Genomic DNA, 18,263 nt, shown 5'->3' with positions numbered 1-18,263 from the left:
AAGGCACCCCTAAGGTAGGCCATAGGTAGCCCCGAGGTCAGGGTGCAGTGTATGGTTAAGGTAGGACATATAGTAATGTGTTTTGTATGTCCTGACAGTGAAATATTGCTAAATTCGTTTTTCACTGCTGCAAGGCCTGTTCCTCTCCTAGGTTAACATGGGAGATACCTTTAAAATTGATTAAAGAGTAGAATCCCTTTGGGAGCGGATGGACATGTGGAGTTTGGGGTCTCTGAGCTCACAATTTAAAAATAAATATTTCAGTAAAGTTGATTTTAAGATTGTGTGTTTGAAAATGCCACTTTTAGAAAGTGAGCGTTTTCTTGCTCATACCATTTCTGTGACTGTGCCTCTTTGTGGATTCCCTGTCTGGGTCAGTTTGACAGTTGGGCTGGTTGCACCTCACACTAGACAGTGACATAAAGGGAGCTGGGGTGTAGTCTGCATTTCCTGATGAGCCATCTGTACTAAGAGTGATAGGAGGAGTTGTCACTTACACCTGAAAGGGCTGTGCCGTCCTCAAACAATGCAGTCTCCAACCCCCTGGTGAGTGTCTGGGGCCTGGCCTGAGCAAGGCAGGATTTCACATTCAAAAGAGACTTTACTTTGAAGTAGGCCTACTTCAAAGGAAAAATTGGGTATAAGAAGGGCACCCAAAACCACAGACTGTGGAACACTTCTGGAAACCAAGAGGAACCTCTGCCTGGAGAAGAGCTGAAGAGCTGAGGAAGAAGAACTGCCCTGCCTGTGACTGTGCTTCGTGGAGCTATCCTGCAGTTGCTGCTTCTGCCAGAGTAAGAGGGCAAAGACTGGACTTTGTGTGCCTTCCATCTTGTGAAGATCTCGAAGGGCTTGATTTAGAGCTTGCCTCCTGTTGTTTGAAGTCTCAGGGACAGTAAAGACTTCTTTCTGCCAGCACCTGGAGTCTCTGGAGAGACTCCTACTCTGCCCTGTGGTGCCCATCCAGTTCCTGGGACCCTGAAAGGAGAAGCCTAAGAGGAAGAAATCCATGCCCAGAGCGCTGTGCAGGGAAAAGATCGACGCAACTCTGATCTGCGGCTGAAGAAACGACACACTGCAGGCTCCGCGGCTGAAAATCAATGCTTGCCGGAAACGCGACCGAAGAAGAATCAACGCACGGAGCTGGCGAAACAACGCGCCGCATCGCTGACGGAGGCTGGGAGATCGCAACCCGTGCTGCGTGGTTTTCAGATCATTGTGCATCTGGATTTCTGACGCAAGCACCGCTGCGCGTGTAAAAACAATGCAAGGCCTACCCGGACCCAAGAGTGCTGACCGGATCGACGCATCGCTCTCCTGCGGAGAGAAGAAATTACACGCCCGACCCGACAAAAGGAGAAACTTCGCAAGGTCTTGCTCTTGAGTAAAATCAATGCATCGCAAGCCCTTTTTGATGCACACTCGCCCATGCAGGGTTATTTTTGATGCACCGAAGGTACATTTTCACAGTAACAGTGTTACTGTGTGTTTTAAACTACATAAGGACTCTTTTTGCTTTTTCATTGATGACTTGTGTATGGTGGATTTTTGTTGTTCTCCTCTTTTTTGGTTAGATAAATATGTCCTATTTTTCTAAACCTGTGTTGTATCATTTTGTAGTGTTTTCATTAAGTTACTGCATGTGTTGGTACAAATACTTTACACCTAGCACCCTGAAGTTAAGCCTACTGCTCTGCCAAGCTACCAAGGGGGTAAGCAGTGGTTAGCTGAGGGTGATTCTCTTTTACCCTGACTAGAGTGAGGGTCCTTGCTTGAACAGGGGGTAACCTGACTGTCAACCAAAGACCCAGTTTCTAACAACAATGGTGATATGTTTCAGCAGTTGCAGACAAAGCTGTATGTGCACTGCCGGTACAGGAAAAAATCATGGAACCTTGTTATCATGAGGAAAGAACCTATAGCTACTACTTTGTGATAGCTCCCACTCATAGCTTCCATCTTAAGAGAAAATATTTGCATTAATGAATTATAAGATTAATATTAAACATTCTGTATAAACAAAAACATTCTTGAGGTGCTTGTTGGTGTTTTGCCAAAGAAATGTGGCCAAAAAGTGATATGTAGTACTTCATTCAACCCAGTAATGCATGAATGCAGTGTAACAATTAGCAGCACTGGTTCACGTCATTCGAGACGATGATAGGCGCCATCCTAAATGTGATTCACCGTCCACTTAAATGATCTTAGAGCTAAATGTGGAAAGTAATGAAGGCCCTTCCCAAGGTGTGAGGGGGGTCCAGTGTTGCTGTTCAAAGATGGTGCCATGATAAAGGTAGAAGTTGCGCTTTCATTTCTAGAGCAAATCTTTTGAGGCCATTTGAGGCATAGTGAGCTTACCATTAGTCACATAACATAATATGTAAGGATGACAAGGAAGTGGTATGATTGACAGTTATGGCAAGGCATTATTAGCTATGTATCAGCAAGTGAATGTAGTTCACTGTAGGAAAGTACCATCTTGACTTGTCATGACTTGTCATTGTCATTGACTTGTCATGTTACCCCCATATTTCATGTATGTATGTTGTTTTAGCCCTTGTGTCACTGGGATCCTGCCAGGCAGGACCCCAGTGCTCATAGTATGTGCCCTGTATGTGTTCCCTGTGTGGTGCCTAACTGTATCACTGAGGCTCTGCTAACAAGAACCTCAGTGTTTATGCTCTCTCTGCTTTCTAAATTTGTCACTGCAGGCTAGTGACTACACCCACATAATTCCCTTGTGTATGGTACTCAGGTACCCAGGGTTTTGGGGTTCCAGGAGATCCCTATGGGCTGCAGCATTTCTTTTGCCACCCATAGGGAGCTCAGACAATTAATACACAGGCCTGCCACTGCAGCCTGAGTGAAATAACATCCATGTTATTTCACAGCCATTTTCCACTGCACATAAGTAACTTATGAGTCACCTATATGACTAACCTTCACTTAGTTAAGGTTGGGTGCCATGTTACTTAGTGTGTGGGCACCCTGGCACAAGCCAAGGTCCCCCCACATCGTTCAGGGCAAATTCCCCGGACTTTGTGAGTGCGGGGATACCATTACACGCATGCACTATGCATAGGTCACTACCTATGTATAGCATCCCAATGGTAACTCCGAACATGGCCATGTAACAGGTCTAAGAATATGGAATTGTCACCCCAATACCATCCTGGTATTGGGGGGACAATTCCATGATCCCCCGGTCTCTAGCACAGAACCCGGGTACTGCCAAACTGCCTTTCCGGGGTTTCCACTGCAGCTGCTGCCAACCCCTCAGACAAGATTCTGCCCTCCTGGGGTCCAGGTAGCCCTGGCCCAGGACGGCAGAACAAAGGATTTCCTATGAGAGAGGGTGTTACACCCTCTCCTTTTGGAAATAGTTGTGAAGGGCTGGGGAGGAGTAGCCTCCCCCAGCCTCTGGAAATGCTTTGAAGGACACAGATGGTGCCCATCTCTGCATAAGCCAGTCTGCACCAGTTCAGGGATCCCCCAGTCCTGCTCTGGCACGAAACTGGACAAAGGAAAGGGGAGTGGCCACTCCCCTGACCAGTACCTCCCAGGGGAGGTGCCCAGAGCTCCTCCAGTGTGTCCCAGACATCTGCCATCTTGGAAACAGAGGTGTTGGGGGCACACTGGACTGCTCTGAGTGGCCAGTGCCAGCAGGTGACGTCAGAGACCCCCTCTGATAGGCTCTTACTTCTCTTGGTAGCCAATCCTCCTCTCTTGGTAGCCAAACCTCATTTTCTGGCTATTTAGGGTCTCTCCTCTGGGGAATTCTTCAGATAACGAATGCAAGAGCTCACCAGAGTTCCTCTGCATCTACCTCTTCGACTTCTACCAAGGATCGACCGCTGACTGCTCCAGGACGCCTGCAAAACTGCAACAAAGTAGCAAGACGACTACCAGCAACATTGTAGCACCTCATCCTGCTGGCTTTCTCGACTGTTTCCTGGTGGTGCATGCTCTGGGGGTCATCTGCCTTCACCCTGCACTTGAAGCCAAGAAGAAATCTCCTGTGGGTCGACGGAATCTTCCCCCTGCTAACGCAGGCACCAAAAGACTGCATCACCGGTCCTCTGGGTCCCCTCTCAACCTGACGTGCATGGTCCCTGGAACACAGGAACTCTATCCAAGTAACTCCCACAGTCCAGTGATCCTTCAGTCCAAGTTTGGTGGAGGTAAGTCCTTGCCTTCCCACGCTAGACTGCAAACCTGTGTACTGCATGATTTGCAGCTGCTCCGGCTCCTGTGCACTGTCCCAGGATTTCCTTCATGCACAGCCTAGCCTGGGTCCCCAGCACTCTGTCCTGCAGTGCTCAACCCTCTGAGTTGGCCTCTGGCATCGTAGGACCCTCCTTTGTGACTCTGAGCTGTCTCTGGTTCACAAATCTTCCAAGTGCCTGTTTGGGTACTTCTGTGGGTGCTGTCTGCTTCTGTGGGGGCTCTCTGAGTTGCTGAGTGCCCCTTGTGTTTCCTCCTCCAATGGGCGACATCCTGGTCCTTCCTGGTCCCCAGCAGCACCCAAAAACCTCTACTGTGACCCTTGCAGCTAGCAAGGCTTGTTTGTGGTATTTCTGCATGGCAACACTTCTGCAACCTACATCGTGGTGTGGGACACCTTCCATCCAAAGGAGAAGTTCCTAGTCCTCTTCGTTCTTGCAGAATTCCAAGCTTCTTCCATCCAGAGGCAGCTTCCTTGCACCTTCATCTGGGGTTACCTGGGCTCCTGTCCCCCCTGGACACTATCGCGACTCTTGGACTTGGTCCCCTTGGCTTGCAGGTCCTCAGGTCCAAGAATCCACCTTCAGTGCCTTGCTGGTGTTTGGTGTTCTTGCAGAATCCCCCTATCACGACTATTGTGTCCTTTTGAGGTAGTAGGTGTACTTTACTTCTACTTTTCAGGGTCTTGGGGTGGGGCATCTTGGACACCCTGACTGTTTTCTTACAGTCCCAGCGACCCTCTACAAGCTCCCATAGGTCTTGGGTCCATTTGTGGTTCGCATTCCACTTTTGGAGTATATGGTTTGTGTTGCCCCTAGACCTATGTTCACCTATTGCAACCTATTGTAATTCTACACTGTTTGCATTACTTTTCTGACTCTTACTTACCTGTTTTGGGTTTGTGTACATATAACTTGTGTATATTACTTACCTTCTTACTGAGGGTACTCACTGAGATACTTGTGGCATATTGTCATAAAAATAAAGTACCTTTATTTTTAGTAACTCTGTGTATTGTGTTTTCTTATGATATTGTGCATATGATATAAGTGGTATAGTATGAGCTTTGCATGTCTCCTAGTTCAGCCTAAGCTGCTTTGCCATAGCTACCGTCTATCAGCCTAAGCTGATAGAAACACCTCTATTCTACTAATAAAGGATAACTGGACCTGGCACAGGGTGTAAGTACCTTTGGTACCCAATACAAGCCAGGCCAGCCTCCTACATTCACTACCTGAGATTCATACTCCATATTGAGCCCCTAATCATGAGGTTTGTTATTTCACGTAAGGAAATAATTCAGTTTGAAATTACAATTGTGCCAAGGATCAGAAATATTTGGTCTGAGAACTTGGGACCTGATAAATCCGTGCCCAGAGATACTGGGCCTTACAAAATTTCAGCAGGATGGGCTGATGGCAGCAGAGTTGAATGGCCCCTGCCAACACAGTGCAGAAGTCTGGGTAAGCAAACAATGCTCCCATCGGACAGGTACAAGTGTGTCTGAAATCATTGTGCACCTGCCCCCCCATTGGCAATACAACTTACACTTCCATCTACTCAGAGCTGGTGGAAAATGTATGTGTTTTTTCACCAAAATTGTGAAAACTTCATGATAAAACACCTGGTCAAACTGGGTGCAAGCAGTTATTTCTATTTCGGGGAAAATCTTGCAGTGACTGGACCTTACAGTGGAGGTGCCTACTGGTAAATGTAACCCTGGCCCGCCTGTATCTCTACTGCAAAGACCGTCCAAATGAATACATAAATATAAGATGATATTTGAATTGGTGTAAATTACCCTACTTGCAGATTGTGGCCTTTTTTTCCACCGGATGATGACGGATGGAGAGGGCTGGAGAGGAATAACGTAGACTTGTGCCCGGCTGAAGTGTGGTGCTTTTATGAGTGTTTATCTAGCTGCTTGGCAGGGCAACTCCTCCATTTGGGCGCAGTGGTGTCACCCCCGCCAGCGTTGTTTTCTTGTAAATGGGCGTGGCCATGGGGGTGACAAGCAGTGAGGGAGAATGCCATGCACCCCACTCTAAGTGCGAATATATGTTTGGCCGGCCAAACACACATGCGCAGCAGGCTCTCTCTAGCCAGGCAACATAGTTGCCGGGCTGGAGAAAGCATGCACAGGCTCCCAGTCGGCCTGGAAGTGCCCTGGCTGGGTGCTCCCAGCCAATCCTACTGCTGCTCTGAATAGTGTCAGGATTGGCCACAGGCCAGTCTGGGAGCCTGTGCCTGCAGCAGAGAAGTGGATGGAGCAGTGTGGCAGCGGCGATCAAGGTAAGTGTTTATTTTTATTTTTGTTAATTTTATTGTCATTCCCCCCCCTTTAAAGAAGTAGGAAGACTGAGGGTTTGGCAGCCAAGAAACTCCATCACCTTTGCATCAGAGTATCCTGTCCATCAAACTCTAATTTGAGTACTTTGACGCCGAGACCAGTCAAAGACACTAAGGCTTCATATCTTTTCCTTCAGCATATAATGATTTTGATTTATAGAGGTAGCATTATTTTGACTTTTTAGACACCAAAATGAACATAATCCTCCAAAGGTTTCTGGAGATAGAGACTTTTACGTAAAACATAAATCTCAGATTTTCACTCAAAAATGCAAACAAGCACTGGTAACCGCAAAGTTTGGAAACTTTGTAACACTTTTAAAGAGTTGTATTTGGCTTCTATGGCCTGAGTTAGGCAGGCAAATCAGATGTTGGAAAGTCAGGGTACCAATGAGGAGTAGTAGGACTGTGACCTTGGCACTAAAGCAGTCTCAAGTCCAATACCAGGCTCTATGGGTGACCTGCCATAGGCTTCAACAAAGTTTTCCTGATGCAAGAGATACAGGATACCGAAGATGATGAGGATGCTGTGATGTCAACAGAGGACTTCCTGGGCCTACTCCTTGATCCATTGTCCAGGTGGGTTGAATTTGGCCACAGGGTTTGATGTCTCTTAAAGTATTCTTGGGTCCAGCAAAAGCCCAGTTGCTACTGGACTACTGATATCTGGTCATGGCGAAACCAGTGGTTCATTTTGGTGAAGGCTATTGTCCGTCTTGGGTGACCAAACTGCTTTCAGATAATTCTTCCAAGTCTGTCAGGCTCTGGTGCAACGTTTCAGCTTTGGGACTTGGTTGTCCAAGCTGCACTTAGGCAGTCAGTGGTGATCAGGTGACTATGGCTACTGACTGACCATGGCAGGCTTCTTCAGCTTTTATGGCCCTAGTGCTGTAAAAGGAAGTCAGCTGACTGACTTTTATAATTCACCTCTTCTATCTCAATCTTGGGATTGACTTTTCCATGAGCCAGACACCTTCGACACAGTGTTCTCATTGATAGACCAAGTATCACCAGGTGCAGACCAGCAGTTGGTACAACCTCTCTTGCCAGGTCCAGAGAACAGCAGGGCAGTCTTTCTTTGGTCATTTCTCCAGTGCCACGGCAACCTGAGTTCTGGGTGCCAAAGGTGCCTTATTTATACCCAGAAAATGCCCCCAACTGAACTAGTGGATACTAGCCAACAGCATACAAGGACCTCACATCTATTGATGACTTCCTGCTATGTGAGGCATTTATCAATATTAGAGTCCATTATTCTGCTCACTGTCAATTTGGGTGAACAAGAAAGCAGCCCCTCTGGTGTGTGTTCACCATTTGCCCTTCAAAGGTGGCTTTCCCTTTAAAGTTGCGTCTTTTAGGACTAACACCCTGTGTGGTTCCTACTCAGAGGGAGGTGAAACCTCTTTCAATGGCAGGCCTCTATTGTTCGGTAACCTAGGAGCTGTTCACACTCTCCTCAGGAGGACCGATGCTGTCTTCTGGCCAGCATCCGTGGGTGGCCACAGGAAGATGTGAGCAACAGAGAGTCAATTTTCTAAAAGTTGTATTTCTTAAAAAGTTACATTAACATTAAATTTGACTTAGGCATCAAGTCAGGTTTAGGGAAACAATAATTTTGATACCTTGATGTATAAACGTTGTATAAACGTTGGTAGTCCCATTAAGACATTAGCTCTGAGCTGAGTTGTCAGCATGTAACTGGGCACTTGTCATTGGGGCCACTGGCCTTTCCACTGTAAAAACAACAATCTTGTATTCTTACTATTTGGCAATCTAAAAAAGCATGTCCTTCTTCTTAATATACACCACCTTTCCTTAGGACTTGATAGACCTGCACGAGGAGTGAGTTATATATATTAAAAAGTGATTGCTGGGCTTTGCCATTAGTTTAAATGGCAAAGTTGGCTTAGCAGTTTAAAATTGGCCTACCAGTCTGTGGTGCTTGGAGTCATGCTTCATGTAATCACATCCAAGGTGGCACAATAAGTGCTGCAGCCATGCCTGGGCACTTAAGCTTACAGGCCCTGGGTACCTCGGTACCATATACTATGAACTTTAAAATGTGTTAACATAGCCAATTGTATATATGCAAATCAAACATACACTTTTAATGGTTAGAGGACTGAGGTCTGGTTAGCAGGAATCAGTGCACTCTCACAGTCAAAAGACCAGCAGCATTAGTCCAAAACTTTAGGAGTGATCATGGAAAAAGAGGCACTTCCTTAAATAGCCCCCTCCAGATGAAAGGTGATAAGCAACTAACCTATGCCCAGGTAGTTCTCAAATCTATGTAGAAGAGCCTTGAAATGCCATCTGTATTGGCATGGTCAGTTTCAGGTCTGTGTTCCACTGTAAAGCCCATACCCTGTAGGGACATTGACCACCTCAGTAATCTAGGGTTCTCTCCTCTCATCTGCAACAGCCACCTGAGGCATCTATGGTCAGTTTGAACTCTGATGTAAGTCACAAGCAGGTAGGGCATCTGCTTCTTAAGGGACCAAGTCACAGTAAAGACTTTGTTCTCAATGGCACTCCAATGGTGCTTTCTGGGGAGGAGCCGAAACTAATGAAGGCAACTGCTTGATCCTGTCCCAAATCATTCACTGGTGACAACACTGCCCCAATCCCAGGTTCAGAAGCATCTCTGTGGACAATAAACTCTTTCCTATAATCGAGAGCCTTTAGGACAGGTGCTGAACACAAAGCTTCCCTGAGGGTATCAAATGCTTATTTGGTGTGGTTTAGACCAGATAAATTTTCTGTTGTTGCTTAGAAATAAATTCTGCTATTGGGTGCCACTATGGTTCCATAACATTTGACAATATTTCTAAGGTACCTCATCAGACCAAGAAAGGCTCTGACTTGAGTTTGGCACTTGGGAGCCTTCCAAGGCAGAATTGTATGTTTTTTGGTTTGGATAGGTTGTACTTGGCTTCCACCGTCTTGTTGGCCCAAATATGCAACAGAACCTTCCCTTATCTGGCACTTCCTTGTCTTGTTAGGCCTGCCTGCTACATCGCCTAAAGCACTTCCTTAAGGTGGACTAGGTGATTCTCCAGATGAAACCGAATATAGCAACATCATCCAGATATGATGCACTGAAACCATTCCAAATATGAACATATTTTAGTCACCAATCTCTGGAAGGTGACAGGTGCAAACTTCAATTCAAAGGGCATCCCTCTAAAGTGAAAGTGAATTTCAGTTGTAGAAAAAGCAGACCTTTCCTTGCCTCATTGTGTGATGGCTATTTGCCCAAGTGTACCCTGATACCTTGCAGCCTCCCACTTATCAACAAGCTCACCAGCTCTGATTATGAGTGGCTGTTAGATCTGTCAGACTTAGGGTGGTCTTTTCCCATTATGTTTTCACTGTGCCCTCCAGTTTTTGCTGAAATTCATTTTTGTTGGCCATGGGACTCTGTCCACTTTACCACTTTTAACCAGTGCTAAAGTCCGTAGTAGAGTGGTATAGCACATACCCTGGGCCTGTAAATTAAATGCTGCTAGTAGGCCTGTAGCGTTTATTGTGGCACCCATTTACATAGCCCTTAAAACATTTCCCAGGCCTGAATGCAGTTTTAACAGCCAATTGTACTTGTCAATATAACCCCCTTCCCAAGCTTTATACTCTGCTTGTTTTGCAAACAAGTCACCTCTAAGGTAGGCCCTGGGTAGCCTATGTGTCAGGATGCATTATAAGTAATACATATACCGTTTGGACATGTACTTTTATGTTTTGCATGTCCTGGTAGTGAAAAACACCTACATTTGTTTTTCACTACTGTAAGGCCTACGAATCCCATAGAATAACATTGGGTTGCCTTATTATATTTAATAAGTGCAAACTTTTGATTGAGAGCACTTAAACATTTCATGTTTACTGCCTGAGAAATTGTAATTAAAAATCTTCTTTAACGGAAAAGTCGGATTTTAAGATACAATTTGTAAAATGCCACTTTTAGAATGTTGGCATTTTCCTGCCCTAACCATTTGGTACCTGCCGCCTGTTCCTGAGTCACATGACTGCGTGTAGTTGGCAGTTGGAACTTAAAGATTTTCCTAGACAGCCACACTATGAAGGGATTAGGTGTATCTAGATCGGCCGTCAACTGGCAGGATGGGGGGTGGAGCTGGGCACACCCCCACTTGCAGTGAAAATGCTATGCTATGCCTTCGCACAAAAGTCTCATCACCCCCTGCAATGTTCATGCAGCCAGCTTGGAGCCAGGGGAGTCAGGAAACTTAAAGCACTTGAAAAGGGATTCTCTAGAAACAACTACTAGTCAAAGGAGGCACCTGATATAAAAATAGGGCCCTCAGATCCACACTTGATTTCACTATCCAGATCTAGGGAAATACTCTAAGAGGGCTGACCTTTGCTGTGGAATTCTGTGTACCTCACAAGACTGCTTTGCTGCACTAGGAAGAGATGCTTTACTATTTGGAGCCTGACTTGAACCTTCAGAGGCCTGCCTTTTGCTTTCATCCTTTTTTCATCACATGAACCCATGACTACCAGAGTGACTCCATGCGCTACATGGCAGGCCTCCTGATCAGAGCCTTAGAGACAGAAAAGGCTCCAACCATCTTGAACTTGTACCTGGACCCAGACGGAGTGAGTCCTAATCCCCCAAGTGGTGTCCTTTGAGTCCTGACCCCTTGGTGGTGGTAATAAAGGTGCCCAGATAGCCAAAATCCAAAACTTTGGGCTTTGCTAAAAACTGCCCTGAGAAGCGAGAGAAGTTCAGACCCAACCTGCTCATCTCCCTGCCCAGGGTGCATTGCTGTTCATTCTGAATTAGTGGCAGGTCCTACTATGTTCTTCTCCGCAGCAGCAAATCCTGTTCAGAGGTTCTTTGCCAAAGAGTTATCTGGCCTCATGGAACTCTCATCGGCTATAGCCTCCAGCTTCGTCCCGCTGGAGCTTTTCGACTTCCAAAAAAGAGACTCAGTACAAATGTAGAAATCTTAATCTTGATCTTGTCCAGAGGCTCCCCAATGATCATGCACCCTCCTTGGACACCGCCTGCATCCTTTCCCAGCTGAACTTTACCTTCTAAGAACGTTTTTCTTTGAAATGTCTTCTAGTTCTGAAGGTAATTGCCGAAGAGGCCCAAGCCACCTCTTGTATGTGACTCACGCTACATCACAGTTGGCCATATTTGTCATCTTTGGTCCAGTGTCAAGACACTAGGTGCCTGATTACAACTTTGGCGGAGGTGTTAATCCGTCCCAAAAGTGACGGTAAAGTGACGGATATACCACCAGCCGTATTACGAGTCCATTATATCCTATGGAACTCGTAATACGGCTTGTGGTATATCCGTCACATTTGGGACAGATTAACACCTCCTCCAAAGTTGTAATCAGGCCCTAGATGTCCATAGTTGCACTTTGATCTTCCAAGCCCTAGTTTTTGCCTTAAACTTTAAAAAATCAGAAATCCACATCTGCTGGTTGTTTTGTTGTCATTTCGGTGTCAATATTTTAAAATGTACTCTATTTTTCTAAATTGGTTTGGGATTTTTCTTGTGTTGTGTTTTCATTTTATTACTATTTATATGCTGCATAACTACTTTACACTTTACCCCTAAGTTAAGCCTGACTGCATCTGAGCCAAGCTGCTAGAGGGTTCAACATAGGTTAATTTAGTGACTTTTGTGGTTTGCCCTGACAGGTATTGTGAATGTTGCTTGACCAGGGTCACCCCCATTCAACCAACAACCCAATTTCTTATATGCAGCAACAGTCTTGGTGACTGCATCCACACATCTGTAGTCCACCCAGAACCTCATCTCAGATTTCCCTTGTTTTGGGGTTGGTTTGGGCATCAGTACCACTGGTCTGGCCCACGGACTACTAGAGGGCTCTATTACCACCAACTCTAGCAGCCTTGAAACCTCAGCATTGATACTAGATTTTACTCAATTGCCAATCTATACAGTTTACACTTGACAGGCAAACTTTCACCTGTGTCCACATCATGAGTACACCAAGCAGCCACCCTCCCCTTCTTTCCCTGCATCTGTCATCATCAGTATTGTAATGTCTGCTCTGTCATGGGGGAGTTTCACCCTGTCTACATGGATAAGCTTGTGAGGTTGTGCCTTGGAATCCTAAGTTCACCAGGTAGGTTACTTCCCCTTTCTTCTTCGGAATAGGACCTGGCCCTGTCCATTAATGCTGAAGTTCTAGGGGTACTACGGGCTCCAGAACTCACCAACTGTCCTTTTTGTTATTCCACCATTGAGGACGTCTAGTCATACTAGTACTTGCCTCTGGATGCCAGACAGGCCTCAAAATTTGTGTTTGCCTTGTTCATTTATTCACCCATTCTAGGGCGAAGACATAATACCGCGAGTGAGCTCTTTGAGGGGTCTCTTGCAACCCATTCTAAGCAAAATTGCAGAACCTCTCACAGGGTGTCCAAGGTGTACCTTAAAGGGACTTACACCTACTCCTTTGCGATGAACCTCCGTGTAGGCAAACAACAGAATTGGCAGCAGAATATCCCATCTGCTTCTAACTGTTTCAGGCAAACCCTTGATCATACATTATCATTAGGATCGCTATCTGATATGACCTCCTTAGGGAAACCAACCTTGATGAAGGTTCCAAGAAGGGATATAGTCACTACAGGAATAGTAGCTGGTGGCATGGTCTACTAACACCATGATAAACTTATTTCCTAGAGTCTGTCTGTGGGTCCAGGAGAACAACAATCTAAATCATCACTCTTTCAAAGAGAGTCCTCACCACAGGTAGTGGTATGGAGGCAACCCGTGGCTTGCCCCCTATCTTGACACTCGTTTGACAGGTGACACAGATGCGACAGAACTCCTTCACTTTTTCAGATATCTGAGGGCAATAAAAATTGTTATCCAACCTTTCCCATGCCTTTTTCTGCCCCAGATGTTCAGCTAAGGTGATGTTATGGGCCATGTTAAGGAGAAACTCTCTTTGTGGCTGGGGGACCACCATTCTCCTGGTTGCCCCTGGTTTGGGATCTTTGCCTCATTTTACAGGATACCTTCCTCCCAATACACCAACATCACAGTGTCCTTACCTGATATCTAGCTGTCTCAGGCCTTTAAGAGCGGGACAGGCCTTTGGTCCCTTGCTCAAGCCCACTCTGGAGGGACATCCTATTTCCTGGAGTTCTACCAGCTCTGGCACATTTCCTAAGATAGCAGCCTCTTCTTCACACACCAGACTTTCCCACTTAGGGTTGGGCTCCTTCTGGGTCTTAGAACCTATGGCCATTGGCTCACTAGCATTCTTATCCTTTCTCTTGATACTGGAGCCCTGGGTCATTGTTCCAGGCTCCCTTCACTTTCCCTCAAGGCCTTTTTATGCTCTTGTGGAGACACTTATCCATTCAGGAAGACCCAGCATTTCTGCATGAGTCCTTTTCTCCAACTCTGCCCAGGCTGCTGGGATTGCAGAGGACATTGTTACCTTCTTTAGGCTAGTGACACCTCCCCACTCACAACCTACACAGCTAAGGAATGTGGCTCTGTAACATTTTCAGAGTTGACAATCTGGTGCACCTCATTAGGGAGTATTTGATTTCAGCAAACCAGCTTGGCAATCACCAAGGTTATTTTTCCATCTATATCCCGCGGAGCCTCTACTTCGACCCCATTGATTCTTGGCCACTGGATGAATTTCTCCATGCTTGTGTGCCCAGGTTGTTTACAGGCATAGCACACCCCAACCTTTGAAGGGTCATAATTGTTTCCCAGTTACCACCCCCCTTGGAATGAATATGGATCTGTCTATCCCCAAACATCTTTTGGAGACTCTTTGGGAGCCACTTTCATGTTATCCTTGCCACACTCCTTCCTCTGAAAGGGGCTGCCCTCCTTTCTTATGATTGCAACTGTAGACATTTTGGGGACCTTGGTGTGTACCCAGCTCTCTGGGACTAGATAGCTTTGAGTCCGGTAGATGCTGGTATAACATCTCTGAGGAAAAGTTAGAGAGCATTTGCTCTTTGACAATCAAATTATAGAGCCCCTCATATGTGTTCACTATGTTACTCTTTATCCAACCCCAAGTGACTTCATTGAAGCATCCACAAAGTCCATGCCTGTGTCGCCCCCTTGTGAGTGTTCTTAAAATCTTGCCTGTGTTCTGCAAGGGTAAGACTGAACTGCTCAATGAGTGCCTACTTCATCTGTGGATAAGACTCAGCCATCTCATTCTCAAGTGTCAGGAACTCATCTCTCCCCACTGTTGGGACCGGTACCCAAACCAAGGACCACTAGTTTGAGGCTCAAACCCCTTTCATCCTTGGAGCCCTCTCATAGGATGCCAGCCATTTCTCAATGTCATCCACCTCAACATATCTAGAACAATGCCTTTGGGCAATCTTGGATCATAGGCAGCCCTTGCAATTACCTCTGGATTATTGCTGCCACGCCTTCTTTAGGCTTGATGCCCAGCTTGACCCTTTCTTCTGCCAGGGACAACTTTCACTCCTCTAGGGCAAGTTTTGTCTCCTCAAGCTCAAGGAGAAATATCTGGGCCTCAAGGTGTTTAGGTCTCCTCCCTGAAGTGAAGTTCTTCCCAGTGCCATATGTGGAGAGCCTCCTTTGACAGATAGTGTTGGTCAGTCTGTTGTTGTCTCACTCATCCTCTCCTTCGACTATACCTCTGTCATCCTCTTCGTTCCCACTGTTAGGGGTGACTTCACTTTCCAATAGTGCTTGGGCTCTCCTGTCTTCTTCCCAATCCCTGAGGGCTTTCTCCATATCCTCCTTTTTGGCAGAGATGCCCAAGCTGATCTTTCTCTCGTTGCGCAGCACCTTCAGATCATTGATCCTCAAGGTACAAGGTGGCCATATTGATTTCCTTGTTGTCCAAACATTTTTGTAACCTCACAAACTTTTCCCAAACGTATTGAAACTTTTCTAAAAGTTGGTAAACTTCAGGGAAATAATGCCTTTGATAATCAGAACTAGGGAAAACCTTTAAGAAGCCTTCTTAGGTGTCAGCTTGGCAAATTTTTCAGAGGTCACCAACTTATTAATTGTCTAGTACAGCTAAACACAGGTTCTGGATACCACCGTTACCATCACTGTGAGGAAATGGTGTGTATTATATGCTGTGGTTGTGCTACCTCACTGTGAAATACACTCATATTACTAACTTGGGTCTAGTCAGGATCATTTGTTAAACCTTAGCTCAACCCTGGGTAGTTGCAGTTTTGAGCAGGAAGGCTTAAATGAAGGAGCAGGTGTAAAGAATTTAGAAGCATAACAACATGAGAATAATAAAGAAGTCACACAACCCAAAATAAATATGACACCTATTTGGCCTGAGTTGGGCAACAAATTCTGACAGGCCGAAGGTCGGGGGCCAATGTGTAGTAGCAGGACAGTTACCTTGGCACCAAAACAGTCTTGTGTACATTTCCAGGTTCTATGGGTAAACTCACATAGACTTCAAACGAATGGTTCTGATGCAAGGGATACAGGATGATGTAGATGCTGGAAGATGCTGAGGATGCTGTGATGTCGACTGGGGTATTCCTGAGGTTACTCCTCAGTCCACGGCCCAGGTGAGGTGACTTAGGCAACAGGGCTTGATGTCCCTCAAAATCTTTGTTGGACCTGAAAACTCTAGTTGCTACTGGAATTCTGGTCTTCAGTCACAGCAAAACAAGTGATTCCTTTTTGAAAGCTAGTGTCCGTCTTGAGCACTGAACCTACTCACCGATGATGCTAATAAGGCCAGCAGTCTTGGATGCAACATTTGAGCTTTGGGACTTAGTGGTCTGGGCTGCACGTCAGCAGTCCATGGTGATCAGGTGATTGTGGCTACTGACTGACCAGAATGGGCTGATTCTGTTTTTATGACCCTGTGCTGTAACAGGAAGTCAGCCGAATGGCTCTTGAAGTTCACCTCTTCTGACTTTGGGCTACGAGTGACTTTTCCACAAGCCAAGCACCAGAGGAACAGTCTTCTCTTTGCTAGGCCAAGGATCAGCAGGTGCAGTTAAGTGGCTGCTGCAACCTCTCTTTCCAGGTCTAGGGCATAGCAGGGGAGTCCTTCTTCAGTCCTCTCTCCAGTCCAGATGTGATCCAAGGGCAGGTGTCATAGGTGCCATTTATATGGCAAGAAAAGGCTATCAGGGGAGGTAGCAGTTACTAGCCAATAGGCTACTAAAACCCTCCCCGCCTGGTGATGACGTCCTGTGATGTGGGGCATCTAGCTATCCCAGAGTGCACTATTCTGCCCACTCCTAAAATGGAAGAGTCCCTCTCTTGGTGTAGTCAGTTTGGTAACCCTTCTTAGAGGTGTGGCTACCTGAGGGCTACACAATCATGGAAAAATCAGTTTGGCAGCTGGACTCTCCTCTATGTTCCTTATGCCAACCTGTCTACCTCAACAAAAGAGGAGCCCCTCTTGTGTGTTTTCACCATTTGCTTTTCAAAGGGGGCCTCCTCTTTGGAGCTCACCGTTTGGGTCTCTTACCATGTGTGGTTCCCTGCCAGGGAGAGATATTGTTCATACTTCTGGAAGTCAGTCACATCTCTTCCCAGGAGGGCAGAAGACTGTCTTGTGCCCAGCATCTGTGGATGACCACAGGAAGACTTGGGAGACATTTCTTAATAAGTTATATTAAATTCGATGTGGGCACCAAGTGAGCTTTAGTGAAACACATCAATTTGACACCTTGAAGTGTCAACATTGGTAGTCCCATTTAGAAGTTAGCACAGCTCAGTTGTCAGCGTGAAATTATGTATTGCCAACGAGGCTACTAGCCTTTTCACAGTAAAATCAACAATTTTGAGTTTTTACTGTTCTGACATATGACAGTACTTTTTAATATACAGCACTCTGCCTTAGTACTCAATAGGCCTGCAGTAGGGGTGAGATCTATATATCAAAAACGGTGATTTGGGTTTTGCCATTAGTTTAATGGCAAAATTTAGTTTAAAACTTCCCTACCAGCCTGCAGTGGCAAGTTGGGACACATGTTTCATGCTGTCACATCCAGAATCGTACAATAAGTGCTGCAGCCTTGGTGGCCCTAGTACCTTATAGTAAGGACTTATAAGTAAATTAGCTTATCCATTTGGGTATAGCCAATCAAAAATGCACTTTTAAGGTTAAGAGCTCTGGCCCTGAGGTTTGGTTACCAGGCCCCTGTGTACTGCTTGGGGGTGATAATGCAAAACGTTGTTCAGAAAAGGCATTATTGTCAATAAGTGTATCACTTAAAACGTAGCGCTAACTGATTTTCCGCTATTTTTGCTTCATATGTAACGTAAAATTGAGGGATTTAAACGTTTTATAATTTTCTCTGTTTCATGCTCTTTATTTTGTAAGGACAGCAAAATAAAATGGAATTCATTTGGTCCATATTTTATCCTAGTGCAAACTGTCAGTACTGTGTAAGGTTAACTGCCTGACACTTAACCAGGTCCTGTTTTTAGGGTCGAGCGCACAACACCCTGTCCCTGTTGTAATCTCTCTTTGGGCTTTCAAACATGCCCATGCCATTGGTTTGTGGGCTTGCCTTTTAAAATTCGCTTGATTTCATTGGTGAAAGGCATGCATTCGTCATGCCTTTTCTGGTGTTTAGCCTTCCTCGAACACACTGGCCAGCTACTGAAAGCATACTAGGCTCCATGTGTTCAGCATGATTTCCGGACTACTTTATCTTTTTATTTTCCA

Source organism: Pleurodeles waltl, chromosome 9, assembly GCF_031143425.1.
Source record: "Pleurodeles waltl isolate 20211129_DDA chromosome 9, aPleWal1.hap1.20221129, whole genome shotgun sequence".
NCBI lineage: Eukaryota > Metazoa > Chordata > Amphibia > Caudata > Salamandridae > Pleurodeles > Pleurodeles waltl.
The sequence above is the reverse complement of the archived record's forward strand: the minus strand, read 5'-3'. Positions refer to the sequence as shown.